Source organism: Hyaena hyaena, unplaced genomic scaffold (genome assembly GCF_003009895.1).
Source record: "Hyaena hyaena isolate Hyena2069 unplaced genomic scaffold, ASM300989v1 scaffold_85, whole genome shotgun sequence".
Lineage (NCBI taxonomy): Eukaryota > Metazoa > Chordata > Mammalia > Carnivora > Hyaenidae > Hyaena > Hyaena hyaena.
This window is the reverse complement of record NW_024080717.1, coordinates 1700245-1722421: the sequence shown is the minus strand read 5'-3', so window position 1 is coordinate 1722421 and position 22177 is coordinate 1700245. Positions and strand designations below refer to the sequence as shown.

General features: G+C 43.2%; 1 protein-coding gene across 1 annotated transcript in view; it reads right to left on the bottom strand.

Moving 5' to 3' along the window:
- ARHGAP6 (Rho GTPase activating protein 6) overlaps window positions 1-22177 on the bottom strand; it is a 469960-nt gene that overhangs the window by 260251 nt on the left and 187532 nt on the right. The window lies entirely within an intron of this gene.

The window sequence follows — 22177 nt, the reverse complement described above, 5'->3', positions numbered from 1 at the left end:
TACTGCTGAGAGACATTTTGCCGGAATAGTGCTGATGTGAACATTCTAGTACATGCCGTTTGGTGAGTGTAGGTAGGCATTTCTGTTGGGTATATACCTGGGAGTAGAACTGCTCCATTATACGGAGTGCATATGCTCTGTTTTAGTGCATACCACTCAATGGCTTCCCGGCGCATCGGTACCAGCCTACACTGCTGCACGAGCATTCCAGGTGTCCCATACTAATGCAATGCTTGCTATGGTCAGTTTTCTCTCTCTTGCTTAATTATAGCCATGCTGATGGGCAAGGAGTGGCAGTACATTATGGCTTTAATGAACATTTGCTGCTGAGTAATGAGTTGGAGCACTTTTCACATGTGTATTGGCCTTTGGACCTCCCTTTTGCAAAGTGCCTGTTTCTAGTCTTTTGCCCATTTGCCTACCAAGCTGTCAGTCTAGAATGGGGTTGGCAATGTTTTCATCTAAAGGGCCACCTGGAAAGCATCTTCAGCTTTGCAGGCCAAACAGTCTCCATCAGAACTACTCCACTCTGCTGTGTTGGTCCAAAAGCAGCCACAGGGCATCCATTAACGAATGGGTATGACCGAGGCCCAATAAAGTTTTATTCCCCCAAAACAACCAGTAGGCTGAATTTAGCCCACAGGCCATGGTGTGTTGGCCTCTACTTTATAAGACATATGTGGTTCTGCCTTTTGATTTTTAAATATTGGCAAAAGTTGAGCTGCATACCAGAGCTTGCTTATTGTCTATCCCGTACCCATTCTTCTTATTGGTATCGTAACACTGGAGGGGGTGCCATGCCACCTGGCTAAAAGAATTGGAGATGTCAGAGACCAAGTATTGTGTAAAGGGCTTCTAGGAAGTTCTTGAAGGGAAGCTGTCTCAGGAAGGATGACCCCTTGGGCTCCTCTCGTCCTTATTCTTGCTATCTGAGACATGGGCATGCTGGCTGGGTGTATAGCAGCTCTCTTGTGACCATACATCTTAGAATCTGACAACTGGCACTAACAATGGCAAAACAAAACGAACCTAAGATATTCGTGGCCTTGTTGAACGGCTGCACTAGTGTGATCCTTTCACGTGCTTCATGTGCAGGAAAAATTGCTGTCCACCTGTTTCCGACACTCTTATTTCATTCTGTTACTGGAAGCCCGGTGTAATTTGTGATAGATAAAAGGAAACTCCCATTCTGTTGGATTATATTTTGATCCCCCCAAACTCCTTACTGAAATTTTAGCCTTCGGTTTTATTGTGTAGCTATGTCATCATCATCATTAAACACTTAGCACACGCTTTTTGTCTTTTCGTGCATTCTCTCTCTGTGTGTCTGTCTTGTTTTCTCTCCTTAATCACACACTTATTAATGAAGAAGAAATATCATGTATTTCTTTGTGCCCAGAGCAAGTTCATCATGTGTAGTCAGTGCTTCAAAAAATAATTCTTTTTGATGATAATGTTTATGTTCAAATGGTAAAGAACATACTTCTTGGGGCAGAAGGACAGCGCATTTTTGGTCAGAAGGACAATGAAAGAAAAAAAAGGACAATGAAAGAAAGACAACTTTGGGGTCTACATGGCAAAGGGCAGGGTTGGGTAGCCTCTTCAAAGGCGTGCAGCTCTGTTATACTAACAGTCTAAATTTAGCCAAATCAAAATTACACTCTTTGGGACACTGTTTAGCCTTCAGGCATACTAGCATGGATTGATTTCTTACCTTTTGAGTGCACTTAAGCTGATGTTCAGGTGATCATATAATGCTTTCTTTCAAGCACGGGAGAAGTTGCCATCCCCTGCAGTTGTGGAGAGCCAAACTCACACGCTCTCCAAACACTATATCCTGAGACAGCTTTCTATAGAATTTGAGAAGTACAAAAGCTACTTTCCAAAGCATAATCCAATTCAACAATTTTAAAACAGTCCCTTCTATCAAACACTCTACAGTTGGCTTCCCTTAGTGTACACAGGGCTAGTATTTGGGGCTAAGTCCCAATGGTGGAGTTGATTGTTTCCATGGGAGGCTACCACAGGAAAATACAGCATGTCCACCAACTCCTATGACACAGTCAACATGGAAGAGCGACAAGACCAGGAAATACCTGCAAACTCTACTGAAATCCATCAAAGATGAAGACACAGCCTTTGTTAAGCTTTAGAGACATTATCTAATGCAGATTTTATGGCAGGTGCATCCAGAGAGAAAATATCACAATGTGAAGGTAAAGAGATTGGGACAAGGAGTTGTCAGTGGGTGAAGCCATGTGACTTCATTGTTTTCTGTCAGGGATCTGAAGCTCTGGCCCTCCAGACCCACTGGATTTTATCTGAGTTATAGACAAGATAAAGGCACTAGGAGACCGACAAAGAAGAAAAGTATGGGGAAGAAGGCAGATCGTGTGTCTAATATCTCAGGGATTCCATGAATTTCTATCACTTTAAAAATCAAATCTCAGCTGGTACTGAGTGGCAGATAACCAAATTAATGCTGACCTTTTGAATGGAGTCATCTCACATAATTATCTTGCCTTCAGTATGGGCTGAAAATCTTGCCTTCATATTTCCAGGTAGGAGGCTGATTCTGTTTACCGGTTAGAGTGCATTTTACTATCTGAAGATGTGTGTGTGTGTGTGTGTGTGTGTGTGTGTGTGTGTGTGTGTGTGTGTTAGTAAAAGTACATGCCAGAAACCACACAGTCCAAACATGCACTCAAGACTTTAACAAGCATTCTGTTCTACATGTGACAGGGTTTACTGAGGGAGACAAAAATCTTTTTTCCTTATTCTTAAGACCAATGGTATGATCGCTTTTCGAACCACTTCTGATTTCTTCAGCTCTCTTCTGTTGTAGCCCAGTCTGTTCTGAACTTGTTCTCTTCTGTCTGTGAAGTACTGCAGAGCACTTTTCCAAGCAGGAAGCCTGACCTCAGTAAAAGTGTAATTGTAACAGCCAATATAAACTCAGTAGCAACTCCTTCTGACTTAGACCCTTAAACACGGTTTCTACTGAGAGAACATTCTTTTAAATGCACTGTTCTTTTCCCTGATGTCTGAGCTCACTTTGCCCACTTAGTCAAAAACTGAAGTTGTTAGGAGTTAAGGCTCGGGACTTGAGTATGCAGTCCATATAGGCATGAAATGGTTAAACTTCCAGGCTCCTAAAACTGGACAGGAAGACTCTAACACCTCTGCAGAAGAGAAAAGCCTTTGAGATTGTTGGAGCCCTTAAAACTCTTCCCCACTGTCCAAAGCCAGAATGCCCTGATTGCAAGGGGGATGGATAATTTTCAGCCTTACTCAGGCATTCTTTACAGTGGTGCCACGTAATAATTGCATCCAGGCGACAGACCAAATCTCGACTGTCCTGGACACATCGAGATGTGTGGACACCCTACACATGTAGCCCCTTCCCTCCACCGCTCAATGCAAAGCTGGTATTAAATGTACAGAGAGGAACCCAGAGTGGTGTGGGGACGCAGCCAATGCTGTTTAGAATATTACTTGATACAAAACCTGGGGCTGAGCAATGTCAAGGTAGAGCCCAACCAGGGCAACTCTCTTCCCAGGGGACACTGAGCAATGTCTGGAGGCACTTTGGTCGTCATAATGGGAAAGGGGGCAGGATGTGAGAGGCGGAGGCGTGCTACTGGCATTTAATGGGCGGAGGTCAGGGATGCTCCCAACATCATGCATTGCCTAGGACAGCTCCCACAACAAAGAAGCAGCCAGCCCCAAACAAGAGTGCTGAGGTTAAGAAACTCTGAGTTGGAGCAAGCAGAAGCTAGAACAATACGTTGGACGGGCCACGGCCATTTCAAAGCACACTGGCATGAGTGTGCGGTCTGCACCAATGAATGGTGCAGAAGGGCGATCTAGTCACAAGTTGGGCAGAGTTAACTGTCCATCACACCACATTCAGGGGCCACCAGTTGCTTCATACAGAGCCACTGGAAGCTAGTGTCAGACTCTCATTATTGTGCATGTATGTTCCAGCAACATTTCTAAATATACTCTAAATCTAGCGTATCCCATCCGGAGGTTTATCATTCTTAATGAATTCTTTCTGTTTTTGCTCTACAATCTGAAATAAAAGAATCCCTTCAGATATTATTCCCTGAAGTTGCCTCAACTTTCCAGTCTAATGAGAAGTTCCATGCCCAGAGGGAGGAAAGCTGATCATGCTTTCCTGTATCTTCTTTCAGAAGGAGGCCTGAATGAGGCCTACTCCACCTGGGCACATCCCAGATGAAATATTCCATAATGATGCTTTAAAAAGAAAAATCAAATGGTACCCAGTGATGCTACTTGGTACCCATTTTCTAAGAGGAATAGGACCAATATGGATGTAAGGAGTTGGTTTTTTTTTTTTTTCCTCCTTAATTGCTTTCACTCCTTCCTTTGATGCCATCCTCAGATAAATTCTTCATGCGACTCACACTAAAAAGAAAAAAAAATTGAGAAATCTCCTTTAGGCCAGAAGAGTCATCAGCAGAAAGCTGACATTCCATTCCTTTCCTGTCCTACCAACATGTATACATTTAACTCCAAGGAATGACTGGCGAAAAGTAGCTCTTGTGAGCCATGACTGAAACATCAAACCACCTTAGAGAGTGGCAACTGTAGTAGTCGATATTTAATAGGCCTTGGTAATAAGTATGTAAATCCTTTAAAGGGACAATGAAACCACATCTCTCTGGTTGAGATTTTAAGAACCATGTATTTGTGGAGAAGTTCCCTCCCACATCACTCAGTCTTCTAAATCACAAGAGCAGCGTTGAGTCTTGACATTTTGTCAGAGGTATTTCTGGCCAAGCCATATTTTACTATCCAGAAAAAAGGGGGGGGTGCCTATTAATGAAGAGTTTCTAAGAGCTGGGAACAGATTTTCAGTCCAATGTTAGTTTTCCTAGAAGACGCTGAGTTTCCATGAGGAAATGTTTTAGAATACAGGCATCAGTACAGCAAATGCTGAATTATACTGCTTCATTCGTGCCAAATAATTACATGGTTGAAGGGAATGACGTGCAGTGTCAGACACCCACAAATCTTCAAGACTAGGGAGGACATGCTTGAGTGTCCAGGAAAGTACGTTAGAGTGACAAACCTGGGGACTGTCTACATCAGACTATCATGACCTATTAGGTTTCCACGAACCCATCTGTAGTCAGAACCTTCCGTGTGTCATCATTTACAAGTTACTTCATTTCTATTAAGTCATAACAAACTACAGTATTAGTGTTTTTAGAAAGTCAAACTTGGAAAGTCAGTCCAATTAAAATATGAACTTGAGGAGACTTTCCCACAAAATTACACAACCTACTGGAGTCTTTTATTAGACGAGGAGTCAGCAAACTATAGACTGTGGGCCAACTCTAGCCCATGGCTTGTTTGTGTAAATAAAGTTTTATTGGAACACAGCCACAAATCATTCATGTACTGTCTATCTTTGCTTTTGGCCTACAAAGGCAAGGTCAAGTAGTTGTGACAGAGACTTTCTGGTCTGAAAAGCCAAAAATATTTACTCTCTGGCCCTATACAGAAACAGCTTGATGACCTCTGCCTTAGATTTCTGGCCTCTTCCAAGTGGACACTTTCACAGAGAGGTATTTGTGTATATATTTAATAACCTTCAAGAAAGGATGCTATCCTCAGACTTAGCAACAAAATATGCAAACAATTATAAATCAGGAACACATAGTTCTAAAAAGGTAGGTGTTTCTAAAAGATGCTGACTCTGAAGGCATTGCTTGAAGCAATGTAATTTTCATAAACAATTTGTGATTGACATGGAGAGTTTGGCTGACGTGTACATTTCCCATTGTAAGGGTGATAGTTTTTGATTTGCTGTGGTGGCTGTTTCTAAATAATGGAGATATAATATATCTACTTTATAGAATACAGCTATGCTAAAACCCTCCACAGTCACTGTGCAATAGCCCTTAGGTTACGGAAATTGGCAATAATCAAGAAGTAAGAGGAGGAAACTACAGAAGAAAGGAGTATAAGAGGAGTGAACACAGATTTCTCCACACTTATGCCTTCTACCTCAACTGCAATGACTTTCACTTCCCTGAAAATCCAGCCACTCTCTCTTACGTGTCCACCCTAACTGCACTACTCTGGAATCTCAAAATCAAATATTCTAGCCTGTGAGCACTATCTCCAATCCTTCCCCTTCTCCTGAGATTCTTCCAGATAAACAGCTCCCTCTCAACTTCAGCATCTTCCTTATCCAGCTTGTGTCAGCTACAGAAATTCTTGCCCCTCCTTTGTCTTCTTGTCATGATTCAGCAAAGTCCACTCCTGGTCAACTGGACCACACCCCTTTCCTCAAGTTGGACACTAAGTACATTGAGAAAAAAAACTGCACAAATGTGGAGACTGCATTATGCTAAGTGAAATAAGTCAGACAGAGAAAGACAAATACTGTATGATCTCATTTAAATGTGGACTCTAGAAAACAAACAAACAAACCCAAACTGAGCTTACAGATACAGAGAACAGAGTGCTGCTTGCCAGAGGTAGGGGTTGGGGGGCTGAGTGAAATGGGTAAAGGGACTCAAAAGGTACAAACTTTCAGCTATAAAACAAATAAGCCATGGGGATGTAATATACAGCATGGTGACTCTAGTTAATAACACAGTATTGCATATTGGAAAGTTGCTAAGAGAGGAAATCTTGAAAGTTCTCATCACAAGAAAAATAAAATCCCGTAACTATGTGTGGTGACCCATGTTAAGTGGCTTTATCACGGTGGTCACCTTGCAATGTATACAAATGTCGAACCACTATGTTGTACACCTGACGTGAATATAATGTCTGTGTATTACACCTCAATAGAAAAAATGTACAGACTGGACACAGATCCATGGTTCTTATCTCAGAGGTGCCTGAAGCATGTATAGCCACCGGTCCATTGCATTCCTCCCCCCTCTGGTCCCTTCAGCTCTTAGCCTACATCCAATCCCCCTTCTCAAGCTTATACCCAGACTTGCACCACTGGGAGTTACCTCTTCTCTCACTGAGAACTCAGTCAGTCCCGGGAACTATTCCACCTTCCCTTAAAATATACTAATGTCTGAGTCTGTCATAATTGGTCTGGGGGATGGCCTGCCTGGGCATCAGGATTCTTAAAGCTCCCCAGCTGATACAATCAGGGCAGGGAACCACTGATCCAGACCATAGTTCCTCCAAAATGAACATATTCATCCTAGCCCTCTCGCCTGAGCTCCAGGTGACCGACCACAAAGTCTGCTGGACCCACCCCCCACATGGACGTTCCACAGGCATCCCAAATTTGCCATGTGAAAAACATTACTCACACCCCTATCCCACCATACAGTGTCTGTTTCAGGTAGAAGCCTTTCCTTTATTCAATTTTCCAAGACAAGGGGCCAGTGATGCTTCCAGAATTTTATGCACAGCACTTGGGTTTGGCATGGGAGACTGGACGCAAGCTGTTTTCATGTGGCTTCTATGCTTACCTGGGGTGGTTGGGAACAGGATACTTGTGGAAATTCTGAGAACGCATACCTTGCACTGGCCTCTCCTTGCCACTGCCAGCTGAGATGCCATCCCCCACAAAGCCAACGGCATGGAGGCCAGTTGGCTCCACATCAGAGATCTCTCTCGAACCCAATACTTCCTTTGTGTTATCATCACCAGTGAACTCTCTCTTCACTGGTGTTGCTGGCTTCAGTCTCCCTCCCTCACCTCCCCAAGTCCCCATCCATATACTCCCCTTTCCACTTCCAGAACTGTCTTTCTAAAACACCAGATAGATGCATCACATCCCATTAGTAACGGGATACAAACATCTGAGCAGCCATTGCACACTGCTTGTGAGTTCTTGGAAGACACCACACTATTCTGCTCCCATTCCTGCATCCCTGGTCTTCTCACCCACCTAGGTACATTCTTTCTAATCTTCTATGGCTCAGCTCTAAAGCCAGGCCTCTCCTATGAAGCCTCCTCTGACAACCACAGGCCAACACAGCCCTCCTCTCTGGGCTACTCCTGTCCCTGTACACGCTTCCTCTTGGATTAAAAGTCCTCAGTTATTTTCCACATGCACCTTCCTCCCCTGAGCTCTCCTGAAAGCAGAGGCCACACCTTCCTGATTTCTACATCTGCATCCTTGAGCCCAGGGTCTGGCGCACTGTAGGAGATGTGGTAATAAAGGCATAGCGAGCTGATACAAGAAAGTCCCAGGATCCAGAAGGATTCCAGGACAACAGGTGTCTGACTGCCGTCAGTGACCACAAATGCCTTGGGCACATGTGTGAGTAGATGCTCACAACACTGACATGTCTTGAAAGCCTAGGCTTGGGAAAAAATGACAGGCTGGAAACCTCCACAGCGCTCCTGGGAGGCATGTGAAGATGCTTACATAGGTGTCATGTTATTTCCCTGCAACAAGTGAGGTAGTCACCCTAATAGCCATGGCTGATGAGGGGGCACGTTCCAGAGCCGTGTGCCCTCACAGTGGTTATCAGAACAGTCCCCAGACACCCACATGGCACAAAGTTTCCCAGCACAGCAAGAAGCCAACATGTAGTTGGTATTTGCACAGAACTTGATAAATGATTTACACTTGAAACCCCCTTTCTAGAGCAAAGAACCAGTATGTGTGTATGTGCACAAGTGTTCGTGTGTGTGTGTGTGTGTGTGTGTGTGTGTGTTCTTTTGCCATCTCCTGTGTGTTCGATCCTAGACTGATGGGAAGGGTGATGAATGAAACTCTCTGGAAAACAGCTCCTGCAGCCGTTTCAACATATGGTGCTCAAGCAAAGCACAACAACAAACGTGTCATTTCCATGTGCTCTGCTACCTACATGAAAGTCTAAAGAAGTAGTAACAGCATGGAGGCAAGACAGAATTTATTTCTGGAATGGGGCGCCTGAGCCTCTCAGGCTTCTGAGTCATGTGAGCTCAAGATGAACTTTACTGTGAGGCTCTCACGAGGTGACCGTAAGTAACACAGGTTCTTCCCGGGCAGAGCACTGCTGGTGGCCCATGAGAAGCTACAGAAAACTCACCCTGAAGAAATCCATTTCATGGCCTCAGATTTAGACATGGACCCTGCTCTTACTTCCCGAATGCCAGCCATTGCAAAATCATGAAATCCCTGGTGTAAAGCAGGGTTTCTCAGCCGTGGCACCGCGGACATTTGTGGCCAGACAGGACGGGGCCTGGCCTGTGCTCTGGAGAAAGTTCATCAGCGTCCCTGGCTTCTGCCCACTGGATGCCATCTACACACCCTCCCCGCAACACGCGACCATCACAAACGCTCCCAGACACGGCCAAATGTCTCTGGGGTGGGGGGCAAGATCACCCGTCCCTTTCCCCATTGAGAGCTCCTGGTCCAAAGGATAGCATCTTGCTGCGGAATCAAGGGGCCTGTCCGTACAGACCCCAGGTGATAGATTCAAACATTCCTGCTTGTGGATCCAGCGAAGGACACTGGCACTGTGTTAGCCACACCCCCACAAGCCCAAGTCACATGGAACCTCAGAGAAGACTCCTCAACAAGAGTTGCCTCTTCCAAAAGTTCACTCTGATACCTTCAGTAGTTGCACGATATATTTTAGCTGTTAAATGCAAGGGCGAATGCTAAGACATTGCCTTTATTTCTTTCTCGTTTTTTTTTTTTTCATAATTACTCCCAAGAGAAAATGCTATCCCTGTGGCCTATTTGAAACCCAGAAGCAGAGAACTACTTGTTGCCATAGCAACAGAGCCAAGGTGCATTTCCTGTAACCCTTTGAGTTCACAGTGCAGGCTCCCGGGGCCATTTGACTGGATTTCCTAATTGCTCTAAAAGAGGAATCAGTACGCTCTCACGTTACAACTCAAGAAATTAAACCTCAGTCACCAGTGATGATGAGCATCCGCATATGTGGTTCCTCTAGCTGCAAAGGGGCTTTGTATTTGGAGAATATTCTTAGAGGGAAAACCAATCCCGGAGGCCCTTTACAGACTGCTGGCTCCACTTCTGAGTGAACGCAGAATTGGGGAGCACAAGCAAATGATCTGAAGAGAATTCCAGCGACTCCCCCACCCCGCTAACTTCTTCTCTCAGCCCTGCTTTTGTGGGGACCTCTGTCCACAGTGCCTTCTCTGCCCTGCACAGATGTCACCTCCCAGATTCCCCAGGCTATGACGATGCCCCTTCTCCATGACCCCGTAGCACCTGTTCATAATCTGCTGTATTGCAGTGACATCCTTTTACATGTCTGAATTCACCGCTAGACCAGAGACTCCTTGAAGGTAGAGATGATGTCTTCCCTGGCATTTAGTACAGGTTTCCTAAATGTCTGCTGACCCGAGAGTGAGCCCTTTTATGTTTGACACTTCAGAAAAGATGAAAACCACAGGATAACAAAAGAAACTCATAAAAGGATTTGGAAAAACAAGAAAAAGCACAATTATGAACCAGCCCCCCTCCACCTCAAGACATCTGGCAGAAGATTTCGAGTATAGATACAATCTGAAATTCTAAATTTTCCATCAATGGGGTGAGGGTACGTATGCCATTCATTCAAGGGATATCCACCGAATGTCTACTATGTGCTAGGCGGTCGACAGGTGAGAATAATAATGTTTTATGTCAACATAAGGTGTTTTGGTGTATGTAACAGTTTTATCCACATGATCTAATCAGAGTGATATCCAGAAACTCATTGAGTGGTTGTTTCCTAAGGTTATACAAAACCAAAGATCCACCTCTCCTGACTGCTGTTATGTTTAGAGCTCTTTTTTTTTTTTTTTTTTTTACAACCACTTCTATTCAGAGGAACACCTCTGAAGAATTGTATGCTTCTCAGTAAACAAATAACTAAAATCTCCCAACCTTTACATTTTGACATTCAGCTCACACATGAAGCCTGTTAGTTAATCAGAGTTTTAGCCTAAGGAGATTTGTCATAGAAGCAGCACAAAAGAGTCTCTCTCTGTGGCAAAGTCCCCTTGGGCTTTGTCCAAAGGCAAGATGCTCACTTAGTTATCAAGATAAATAGCAAAGGGATATCAAATGGAAGCTAAATGATTTCTACAATTTTTCTTAGCCTTGCAAAGCTGTCAAGTTTTCCAGAATTACTCCTCACCAGCATGTTCTGAAAAGCTGACCCAGAGACACCTTTACAGGGACATTTACGAAACCCCTATTGAAAAATAAGGTGATGCTCACGTGTGTTCCGAAAGCCCAGAAATAATCAGATACCCTTGGGTGACACAGAAATGGGAAAGCTACAAGTTCACTGAGGACGTGTTAAATTTATTTGCTGCAATTTTATGTGGGATGGGCCAAGTTTGTTTGTTTGTTTGTTTGTGTTCACAAATTTTAAAGAATGTTTTTATAAACGCTCCTCCCCAACACGCTGAAGATCTTCTGGCTTGTCCAGCTCCAGTAAATGCTCACCCTGGCTTCCAAGAGGGGCTCCGTCTCCCAGAACTGCTTCTTGAACTTTTGAGCACTTGAAAGTGGCATGGATCTGGTTATAGTGCTTGAGGACAGCAGATCGGCGAGGAAAAAGGACACCAAGCAGAAGTTCCGGGTATTAAATATTTGATTATTTCCCAGAAAGTTTCATGTATGGTAACTGAGTTATTTCAAAGTTACTTCTGGTTATACCAACAGTATTCTTTTGTCTCTTCCAAAACTAAGCCAAACGTGACCGGCATGACATATCCCCAGCTCTCTGAAGCTATATTATTGCTCAGCAAGGCTCATAAAAGCTCGTTAAGCTACATTTTTGTTTTAGTATTTCCAAACAAATAGAGCAAGCAGATAGCATGCAGAACGTGCATGTCAACTCTCATTGCTGGTATTATTCCATTTTCATATGCTTTAATAACCTGGGCTCCTCAGCCGTCCATTGTGGTTTTGCACCTCAGGTGTGTTTCATCATCCTTCCTCGGCTTTGTCTCATGCTGTCCCAGAAACAAGAAAAAGGATCCACCTCAGAGGTGAGCTGTTTCTTGAAGGCTCATTTCTGAAATGAGAGGGCTCTTAAAAGAACCCTCCACGGTGAAGTTCCTTTTTGATCAGATCACACTTCTGAAATCCAAGCTCTAAAATACTTTGCTTGAAGCATTCAGAGTACAGAAAAAGAAAAGATGTCCAATTTGCAGACCCTGAAATAACACCAAGGGTATCTTTTTTAAAGAAGGTAACTGCCTGAATAAGAGGGACTTAATGTTTCTTAAGGAGGCTTTCCAACAATCTGGCATTCGAATTCACTGGAGTATTTCCTATAGTAAGTTTCCATACGGAGCTGTATTGGCAAGAACCAAGGAGTGTGGTTTTCAGGTCTTGGAGATGATTAGGCTTATGCTGTGCTCTGCTCACTGATTGTACAGGAGGCCCAGCCCTGCCTTACGTGAGTCACAGCTGCAAGTCCTGCTTACAACTTCTCCGTCGACACTTCTGTGGTTCATCTGGGGAACTTGAGGAGTCCTTGGTCCACACTGAGCACCTCAGAGAGCATTTGGCAGGGGAAGGACTTCATGACATAAGCCACATACTATGCAAGGTATTTGTTACTCAGGACATGCGCCTCAATCCAGTTTGGCCTCATGATTGGAATTACTGCTGACTATGGACCAATACTGTACTATCTTGGGATAGGAGCTGTCTGGCTTTATAACCAAACATGTTTTTTTCAAGCACAACTCGGGGGAGATGCCAGATCCTCATTATAAACATGGAAACCCACACTTAATCTTTTATGCATTTTCCCGGACTCGATTTCCTTCTTATTCAATGGGCAGATTCCAATATATCTACTTGACATTGGAGAGGAAACATATTCCCCAAGGTGGTGGAAGAAATTCCTATATCTACCAAATGGAAATTCCTCCACTTGCTTTCCAGGCCTCTTTTGAAAATAACCACAGGAAAAAATGGGATATACTCGTACAGAATCCAAACTTTAAAGTACTTTTGCAGATTCTGCAGAGTGAAGACAAAAGAAGAAAGTGGGATCTTCCACTTGGAATAATGGTTAGGATGATATAAACATGGCTAGACTCCCCGGTGACATCTCTGTCATTTTCTAAAGCATCATGAGAAACAGGACAGTTCATGACACCAGTCCCTAACAACTGTAAGGTGACCATGCAAAGCCATAGCAGCCTCACCTTGCCATGTGTGCTTCTGCAGCCAAGGACTTCATTACCTCAGTGGTATTAGGACAAAACTGAAATGTTGACATTCATAAACATAGCAATGATATTAAACCTTGCAAAGTGGAAAAAAGCAAAGGAGTCTCAAAGTCCCTCTGGTCAAGGAATCAAGACTTGACAAATCCATGACATTTTGGTGTTCCCATGGTAACAAATTATTTTCCTCTTTTCCATCTACCTTCACCATCTGTGACTTCTCTCTGATTGTAACTTTCCTCTCCTTTGGTGGTGAGTGATTTCAGAAGGCATCATATCATATTGAAATAAGAGGACTAGAGACTAGATTCATCCACTTCAGTCACTTGGTACCTATGACAGGTCACTTAAAATCTTTAGGTCTATTTTCTCATTTCTACGATGGGGGTAATAATATTTGCTCTGGGAGAATCAGATGGCATGATACACATAAAAGTGTTGGAACACTGTGGCCTGCTGTCATGAGATGCAAATGACGTAAATGCCTACACAGGTAACTGAAAAGACTCTACAGATAAATTATTAGAATTAATAGGCGGGTTGGGCAAAGTGGTTGCAATAATTTCAACATACAAAGACAAATTGCATTTTGATAAACTTGCAGCCGGCAGTTATCAACGGTAATATTAAAAGATGGGCCATTTATAATTATAAAATCATATATAATGTACTCAAAATGTATGAAATGTGACAGACACATAGAGGTTAATCTTTCAACGGAAGTCACCTGCAGACAGTTCCCTGCGTTCAGATGGCTTCCTGTGTCTGCCTCAGGATAGTCTCTGGCCACGGGAATGTCCTGAATCACCTTCCCGGGGCAGCCTGGAAGTACAGAGAGGCCGAGGGCCCAGGAAAGAGTCCAGATGATGACACACATACTCCTATCCCATCTCCCCCCATCGGGACATTTCTCAGGTGTGTTCTACACAGTCTTTTGGCAGAATTCAGCCCCAGGTTCCCACAGCAGTAACTGGCTTATTAACACATTACTTAATGGCTTTCCTCCTTTCCCTGTATCACTTCTGTACTCCCTCACCATGCTCCTAGGGTTACCTCTCAAATAAACTACCTTCAATAAATTCCTGGTCTCAGAGTCCGGTTTCGGAAAGCACACAGCAAGACGGAACAGAGACATAAATGCACAGTGAACTTTCAGTGTCCATAACGGACAACTTTACTTCGGGATGTATAGACATGGCCTCAAAAGTGAAAGGAAGTCATACTTCAAACTTCTCGGCATGAAAACAAATTCTCTCCTCTAACAGGATGGTTCCTGATTCACAGAGTTACCATGATGACTCAAATCTTAATTTTCCTGAGATCCTAGCTGTAGTAAAGCAAGATAATCCTAAACTTGATGGAGTCTAACCTTCTGCAACAGATTTACTGAAAACTTTGGCAAGGCTGCAGGCCAGGGAATGAGCTAATCCCTTAGAAATATGCCTCTGCCTCTTGCCACTCCAGTATTTTGAAATGTGGCAGGGCAAGCATAAAGAATTGGCTTGGCGTAAGGCAGTGTATCTAAAACCCAATGTGTACAAACATACAAATTGCTTGTGGGTTCCCAGAGCTGGGCAATAATGCCTGCCTCATCACGTGTCGCTGGGTTCCTCCACGCTCCTCATGTGACACACTACGGCGAAAAGAGCATGTTTGGGAGTTGTACCAACTCAACTGCACATCTTTTGGCAAGCTACTACATCTCTCGAGTGTGTGCTTTCTTCATTTATTAAATGTGGTGATAACAGTTACCGCTCATGGTTTTGTTGCAACGAATATGGGCAATAATATATATAAAATTCACACCATGGGTGCCCATTTCTTTTACTCAGCAAGTCTTTACTGAGTGCTGTTTATGTGCTAGGCATTGTTTTAAAAGGCTGGGATGCATCGACAGACCAGACAGACAATTTTTGTCCTAGTGGAACTTATATTCTAGCAAGAAATAATAAATTATAAGTGGGAAATATAATATACAAGTAAGTCATCTAGGATGTTATATGGTGGCAAATGCTAGGAAAAAATGAAAAGTACAGCAGGGTAGAAAAGCATCAGGAGGGAAGGAGTGGGAGGGTCAGCTTGCAGTATCAGATAAGGGGGTCAGGGTTCTCAGGGAGAGGCTGAGATTAGAGAAAATACCAGAAGGAGAAGAGGAAGTTGAAGCATTGATATTTAGAGAAAGAGTGCTCTAGGCACAGGCATAAATATACTTTAGTGTACATTAAATATCTTCCTCCAGCCATCTTTAGAGTGGCTTTTTAATTGAATTAAATGATATTGACAATAACAATAAAAGAAACATGGTAAACATTTATTTAGTACTCACCACGTGCCAAGTGCTGTTTGGGCTTCTCATATATTAACCAAATTGATTCTCACAGCAACTCTTTGGTATAGATATCACCTTTGAGAGAGGTACTATCTTATTTTGAGCTACTACATCTGAGACGTAAAAAATTAGTTAACTTTTCAAGGTCACACAGCAAGTAAGTGAGGAAGAGAGGACTCAAAGAGAGCATTATGGCTCAAATATTGAGCACTCAACCACTACACCATACTGCCTTTCTTTAATTAAAGGGACAGTTAAAAAGGGTGTTGGATAGATTGCCTGGGGTGAAAAGTGCTGGGGGGTGGAGAGCGGTCTGGACTATAAAGGGGAATGCACTATTTTTTAGTGGTGGTCCTTCCACAATTGTCAAAATTCATTGAACTGTACACTTAAAATGGGTACACTTTATTGTACACACATTAATTATTCCTCAATAAAACTGGCTTTTAAAAAGGGTGCCGGAAAATATGCATTGCATATCTTAAAATCGCCAATTCCATTCACCCCAGTGACCCTACAGAATACTTCCATTCAGCCATGTCTGTAATGCGTGGGCTCAGTGTGATTTATGTGTTTTCTCTAAACTCCCTTATTTTTCCTTGTTTTCCATTATTTTTTCCTTATTTTTCCTTGTTTTCCATTATTTTTTCCTTCTGTTTCCACAGACTCCAGGGCTGGGTTCTACCTTTAAAAAGTGAGTAGCCAATGAATTTGATTGACTCAGAAAAAGTATACCAGTTTCTCTTTGTTCACTGCTGTGGTAGATAGAATTTCTAGGATGGCATGCAAGATTCCCACCACCTCATAATTACTCTATAACCTTCTCCCTGTGAGTGTGGGCAGGACCTGGGAATATAATGCAGAATATAAGGTAACCTTCAATTAGGTTAACTTATATGGCAAAGAGGACGGGATGCCACTCCCATGATTACATTACATTATGCATGATTATCCATAGTAGCCAGTAGCCAACTGGAGAAAGACTCTCTCTTGCTGGTCTTATAGAAGTGAGCTGCCATGTTGGCAGAGGGCCTGTGAGAAGGCATCAGGGCAAGGAACTGTTGAGAGACCTCTGGAAAGTGACAGCAGAAAGAAAAAGGATTCTTGAGCTCAGGATGATACCTTCTCTGCAGCCTTGTATGATCCTGAGGGGGAGGAGCCAGTTAGGTGTGCCTAGACTCCCGGCCTGCTGAAACTGTGAGATTATCAATGGGTGCAATTTCAAGCACTGCATTTGCTGTACTTTGTTTCCCAGCCAAAGAAATTGAATATATTGCTCCTTAAAAAGATGCGCTCATTCACTGAACATTTATTGAGCCCTTCCTATGTATACTGCCCCAGAACAGCTTCCTTGGACTGGAAATTTCCTAATTATATTTAAGTGTTTTCCTCTGTGTTCCTCGTGCAGCTTACCATAGTGGTTAGAGCACAGTCCTAGGAGCCAAACTACCTGGCTCAAATCTCGGGGCTGCTTACTAGCTATGTGAACTTAGGTAAATTACTATCTCTTTGTGCCTCAGTTTCTTCATTTCTAATGGTGGATAATAGTTTTTCCACTGTTCGAATTGGTCATATTAGTCAGAGTAGGTTAGGTGACACAGGGGCAACAAATTAACCATGGAACCCCATGCCAGGTGTTCAACTTGGGTTGGGGGGGGCCCTAGGGAGAGCTTAACATACCTTGGCTGTGAACGACACACGTTACTTCTGCTCACAGGCATGCTTTAAAACCAGCCACAGCCCCACCTAACTCCAGTTGTTCAGGAAGAGACTGGACCAAGAAGGAGCCCACCATGTGGAGATCTTTCCAAGTAGAGAGAAGAACCAGGCTCTGAGGAGGGAATGACGGACAGATTCAAGGAGTAAGAAGCCCACTGTGACAGCTATGTGGTGAGTAAGGACAAGAGTTGCAGAAGAAACCACTGGAGAGACAGGGGTAGTAAGATGAGGCAGGGTCTTGCCATGACCCACACAGCAGCAGCTCATGGTTCAGGAACAAACCTCCAGCTCTGAACTTTTCTGTTGACTGTCCTATCTAAAACAGCATCCTCTCTTCTCCAGTCACCCCCGTTCCTTACTCTGATCTAACTTCATCATTGCCCTTAGATGTAATTGTACCATGTATTTATCATCACTTCCCTACAATGTCCTGTACTAGAGAGTAAAATCCATAGAGGCAGAATTTACGGTCTTATTCGCTGTATCCCCAACATCTAGTAGGGTAGATGCACCTAGTGAACGTAATGAATGCTCCTTGAGGGACTAAGTGAATGAATGAGTATTTGGCTTTTCTTCACCACATCAGATTTGAAGAGTGTGGTTAAGGAATGCATTGTCTCCCATCCAAGTACTAACCAGGCCCGACCTTGAGGGTGTTATGCTGAACGAAATAAGTCAGGCAGAGAAGGACAAATATCATATGTTTGCACGTATAGGAGGATTAGGAGGAACTTGACGGAGGAACAAGGGGGGAAAAAGGGGGGAAATGGTGGGGGAAAGGGAGAGAGGCAAACCATGAGAGACTCTTGAATGCTGACAAAAACTGAGGACTGATGGATGTGGGGGGGGGGATGGGCATGGAGGAGGGCACTTTGGGGATGAGCATTGAGTGTTATGTAGAAACTAATTTGACAATAAACTATTTGTAAAAAAAATAAATAAATAAATAAATAAATAAATAAATAAATAAATAAAAAGGAATGCATTGTCTGCCTCAAAGGCCATTCCAAGACAAATTTTTCCATTCGGATTCTGTAGATTCAATCACCAGGGAGAGCATTAGTTCATCATCAGAGCTGATGGCAGGAAATATACCTGCAACTTACTCTTGACAACCACAGTCCTTGCAGTCCAGATAAAGGACCAGGCCTGCATAGGACTGTCACTTGACTCTCTCCATCAGTGGTCTCTAATTATACCTACTATGGAGGATCTCGGAAGACAAGAGCAGTTCTGGAAGGCACAACCATCCTCAGGCAGGCCGGCCCTCAACAAACAGTAGGTCCAGCTCCTCGAGTATTTGGAAATCCAAACTTTCTTCCCCTGGAGTCTTTCAAACTGAGAGTTGCTTGAATAAAGCCAGGCTGCCTAGGATCAGCTTAGTTTAAATTCAGTTCCCTAGAGCAGACTATATGTATTTTTCAAAGATATTTTATAAGTATCTTTAAAAATCCTTCTCTGAAACCCTTGTGTACTGTTATTTTTTCAAGTAGGTTTTATTGTGTAGTAAGACACAATTGACATATAACATTTAGTTTCAGGTGTACAACATAAGGTTTTGATATTTGTGTACATTGTGAAATGATCACCGCAAAAAGTCTAGTTAACATCCATCACCATAGTTACAATCTTTTTCTTGTGATGAGAACTTTTAAGATCTATTCTCTTAACAACGTTTAAATATGCAATACAGTATTATCAACGAAAGTCACCATGTTGTACATTAAATCCTTAAATATTGTATATGGGCCAGGCAATTGAAAAAGTTATTTAAATTCATTCTCGTGATAATATTGACGATAGATACTACCATCATCATGCTATCATAAGGAAACAGAATCAGAGAGGTAAAGCTGTTTGCCCTGAGTTCATCTAATTACTAAGGAGAGAAAGAATTTGAATGTGTATTTTCAAATTTGCAGACCAGCGCTCACCCTATGTTCCGTAACAAGAGGTAATAAAATACAGCATGCCTTCTAGATTAAATCTTGCTGCTCTTCACTCACTTTGTTATAAATACTTGTTTAAATATCTGTGTCTCACCCAGCAATTCCACTTCTGGGTATCTATATGATAAACTAAACTGCATGATCTCAAAGACTGGTGCACAGATGTTCATAGCAGCATTATTCCTAAGAGCCAAAGGACAGAAACGATCCAAATGTCCTCCAGCTGGTGAATGGAGAAACAGAATGTGGCATATCCATACAACGAACTTTTTCAGGAATAAAAAGGAATGGTGTACTGATACACACTACAGCATGAGGAACCTCAAAACTTCTGGGAAGTGGAAGAAGCAGCCAGACAAACAAGGATTCTGTGTTGTAAGTAGGATTCCATTTATGTGAAATGTCCAAAATGGGCAAATCTTTAGAGACAAAGTACATGGGTGGTTTCCGGGGGCTGGGGACAGGTGGGTGGAGGGAACGGGGCATGACCGCTGATGAGCATAGGGGTGTTACTGGGCACATGGAAATGCTCGAAAACTGAATTGCGATGGTTACACAATTCTGTAAATTTTCTAACAATTATTGAATCGTACACTTAAAAGGAGCAAATTTCATGGTATGTAAATTATACCTCAATAAAGCTGGTTGAAAAACACATTGAGAAAAATCAAGAGAGCAAGTGAGGCGGGAGAGCAAGAGGGAGAGAGAAAGATCTGTGCTACGTCTTAGGCTCTTAGCTATCTGAATGCAGGAGGCATTTATAATGTTCACTTCTGGACTCTGAGAACCTAGCACATTTTCTACGAATGAGGTGGTGGGTTTCACAGATTTGCCTCACTGCATTTTTGTTCTCTAGATTCATCCGAGGCACAGACTTTTTCTTAACCATCACAACCAGGCTTTGCAAACACCTCTCAAGGATGATGAAAGATTTTTTTTTCTTGTGTACAGAGCAGCTCAGCAGAACGGTATCAAGGAAACTACATTCCTATCTTGGAGGCTAAGGATGGAGCCAAAAGACGTGACCGAAGTTCAGAGTGCTTGAAAGCAGTGAAGCTTCCCTGCTGAAGTCTCTGGGGGCTGAGAGCCAGGGGCTCCTGTCAAGGAGGAACGGATCAGTCTGACCAGGAACTAGCCAGATAGGACACCCTGCAGACTGCGCAGAAGCCAGGGTTAGGAGGGAGCCTGGAGGAGGGACTGCAGTGTCTCTGGAAGTCAAAATATTTTCTTTACCCACTTGCCAACTTGCAGGGAAGGAAATTAAAGCAAAGCTGCTTTCTTAATTTAGGGCAAGGATAGTTTCCATATTTTTTGTAGAAATCTTTTATTTATAAGACACGAAAGGAACCAGGGGCATACAGAAAGCAAAAGTGTCCTGCCTTTTAGCACACAGTAGGCTGCACATTTCCTTCTTGTGCTTTTAAAAATGGTTGAAAAAGAGTACACCTTGTAACATCACACACATCTAATTTTCTCTGAAATTTCGGCCAAGAGATAATGAGTCTGAGCTGAGTCACATCTGAGTCAAAGTGAACTGCCCATCCACTCCTCCACTCACAACAATGCCCTCTCCGTTAAAAAAAAAAAAAAAAAAAAAGAATCAAACCACGTTTGCCTCAGATTAACATCAAACCTTGAGATGATGTGGGAAAGTGACCTTTTGCTTTATTTGTAGGGTGTAGTAATGGCATCCTTATGTTTCCTCCTTCCCGACCCTCTGAAAACTCTTTCCGAATTTATTTCAGCCCTGGTCAAGGAATAACAGAACAGGAACACAGCGGTAGCTGTGTCATTTCAGTGACTCAGTCGAAAAAACAAACAGCACCACTGTGCTATGGTTGAAAATTCACTCCAAATTGATTCACCAATTTTTTTTTTTATGAGATTTAGCGTGACATTCTGATCTCCCAAATCTTAGAAAGCAGCCATTTCTTCCCATAAAGGCTGTGCCAGGATGGTATTCAAATTTACAATTTTGTGTGGTGAGCACCCTACAATGCATTTTCTTTCACTGTCTAGAGTCCTATGGTGACACAGCAGAAGATAACACATAGCACCTCCAATGCTGGACTCTCCTAGGTTGACTGAAATGGCTTTTTGAATGTAGTGGTGAGGTCCTTTAAAGTATTTGAGAACATTCTTCTGTCTCTCACCTCCTGTCTGCCCCATGATTGAGAAAGTCAGTCTGTCTCAGCCTGAAATCTGGGCAGCCAACCTTCTCTTGTGTTATGGCAGCATTTCATGTGTCTCTCCTCTGTGGCACTGGTGGACTTCTCTCTCTACATTCAGTTCAGGACAGCAGCACCCACGAGACACCTGAGCAAAGCGGAAGGTAGTGTTGGAGGGGTGGGGGTACAGGTAGGAGCTACAGAGCATGCCAATGTATTTGCCTTGAGTTCAAGTATGAGTGCTCTTCAGGACGTGAGTGGAGCATATGGAGAGGGCATAAGGGAAAGAAAGAAGGACAGAAGCCATGAGAAAGCACAGTCACCATTTAACTATGGATTCTACACTACTTTCCACTCAAGGAGTGGATCACTATGGGGAGCACATAACTTAGAAAACATCACTGCTCAAAGTCAGGACAACTGACTTTGTTCCGCTGGCGTCTGTCTCTGTGTGCCTCCCCCAGAGAGGTAGCTCCCCATGCTGAGTTGGATTTAGTAGTGTGCAAAGTACCCATTTTTTAAATACACCAGTGCCTTCAACTGGAAGCCAACTAATTCAGACAGTGCTCAACCACAGGACCTGAGATGAGCCCCACTGGCAGAAAATAAACTAGTAGAGTAGTTAGAAGTAGAGGAGATGGAAAATTCCATGTGGGTTGGGCAGATCGGACTAGTTGTAAGTAGACTAGACATGTGACTTTAGGCGAGGACCCAAATGTATCACAGTGCAGAGCAGTTAGTGATCTGAGAAAGGATGTGACCAGCACTCATGAAGGCAGCTTTCGCTCAGGGGGTTCAGTTACAAGAGGTCATAATTAATTTATGCAGAAGGGATTGGTAGCTGTTCATTCTCCCCC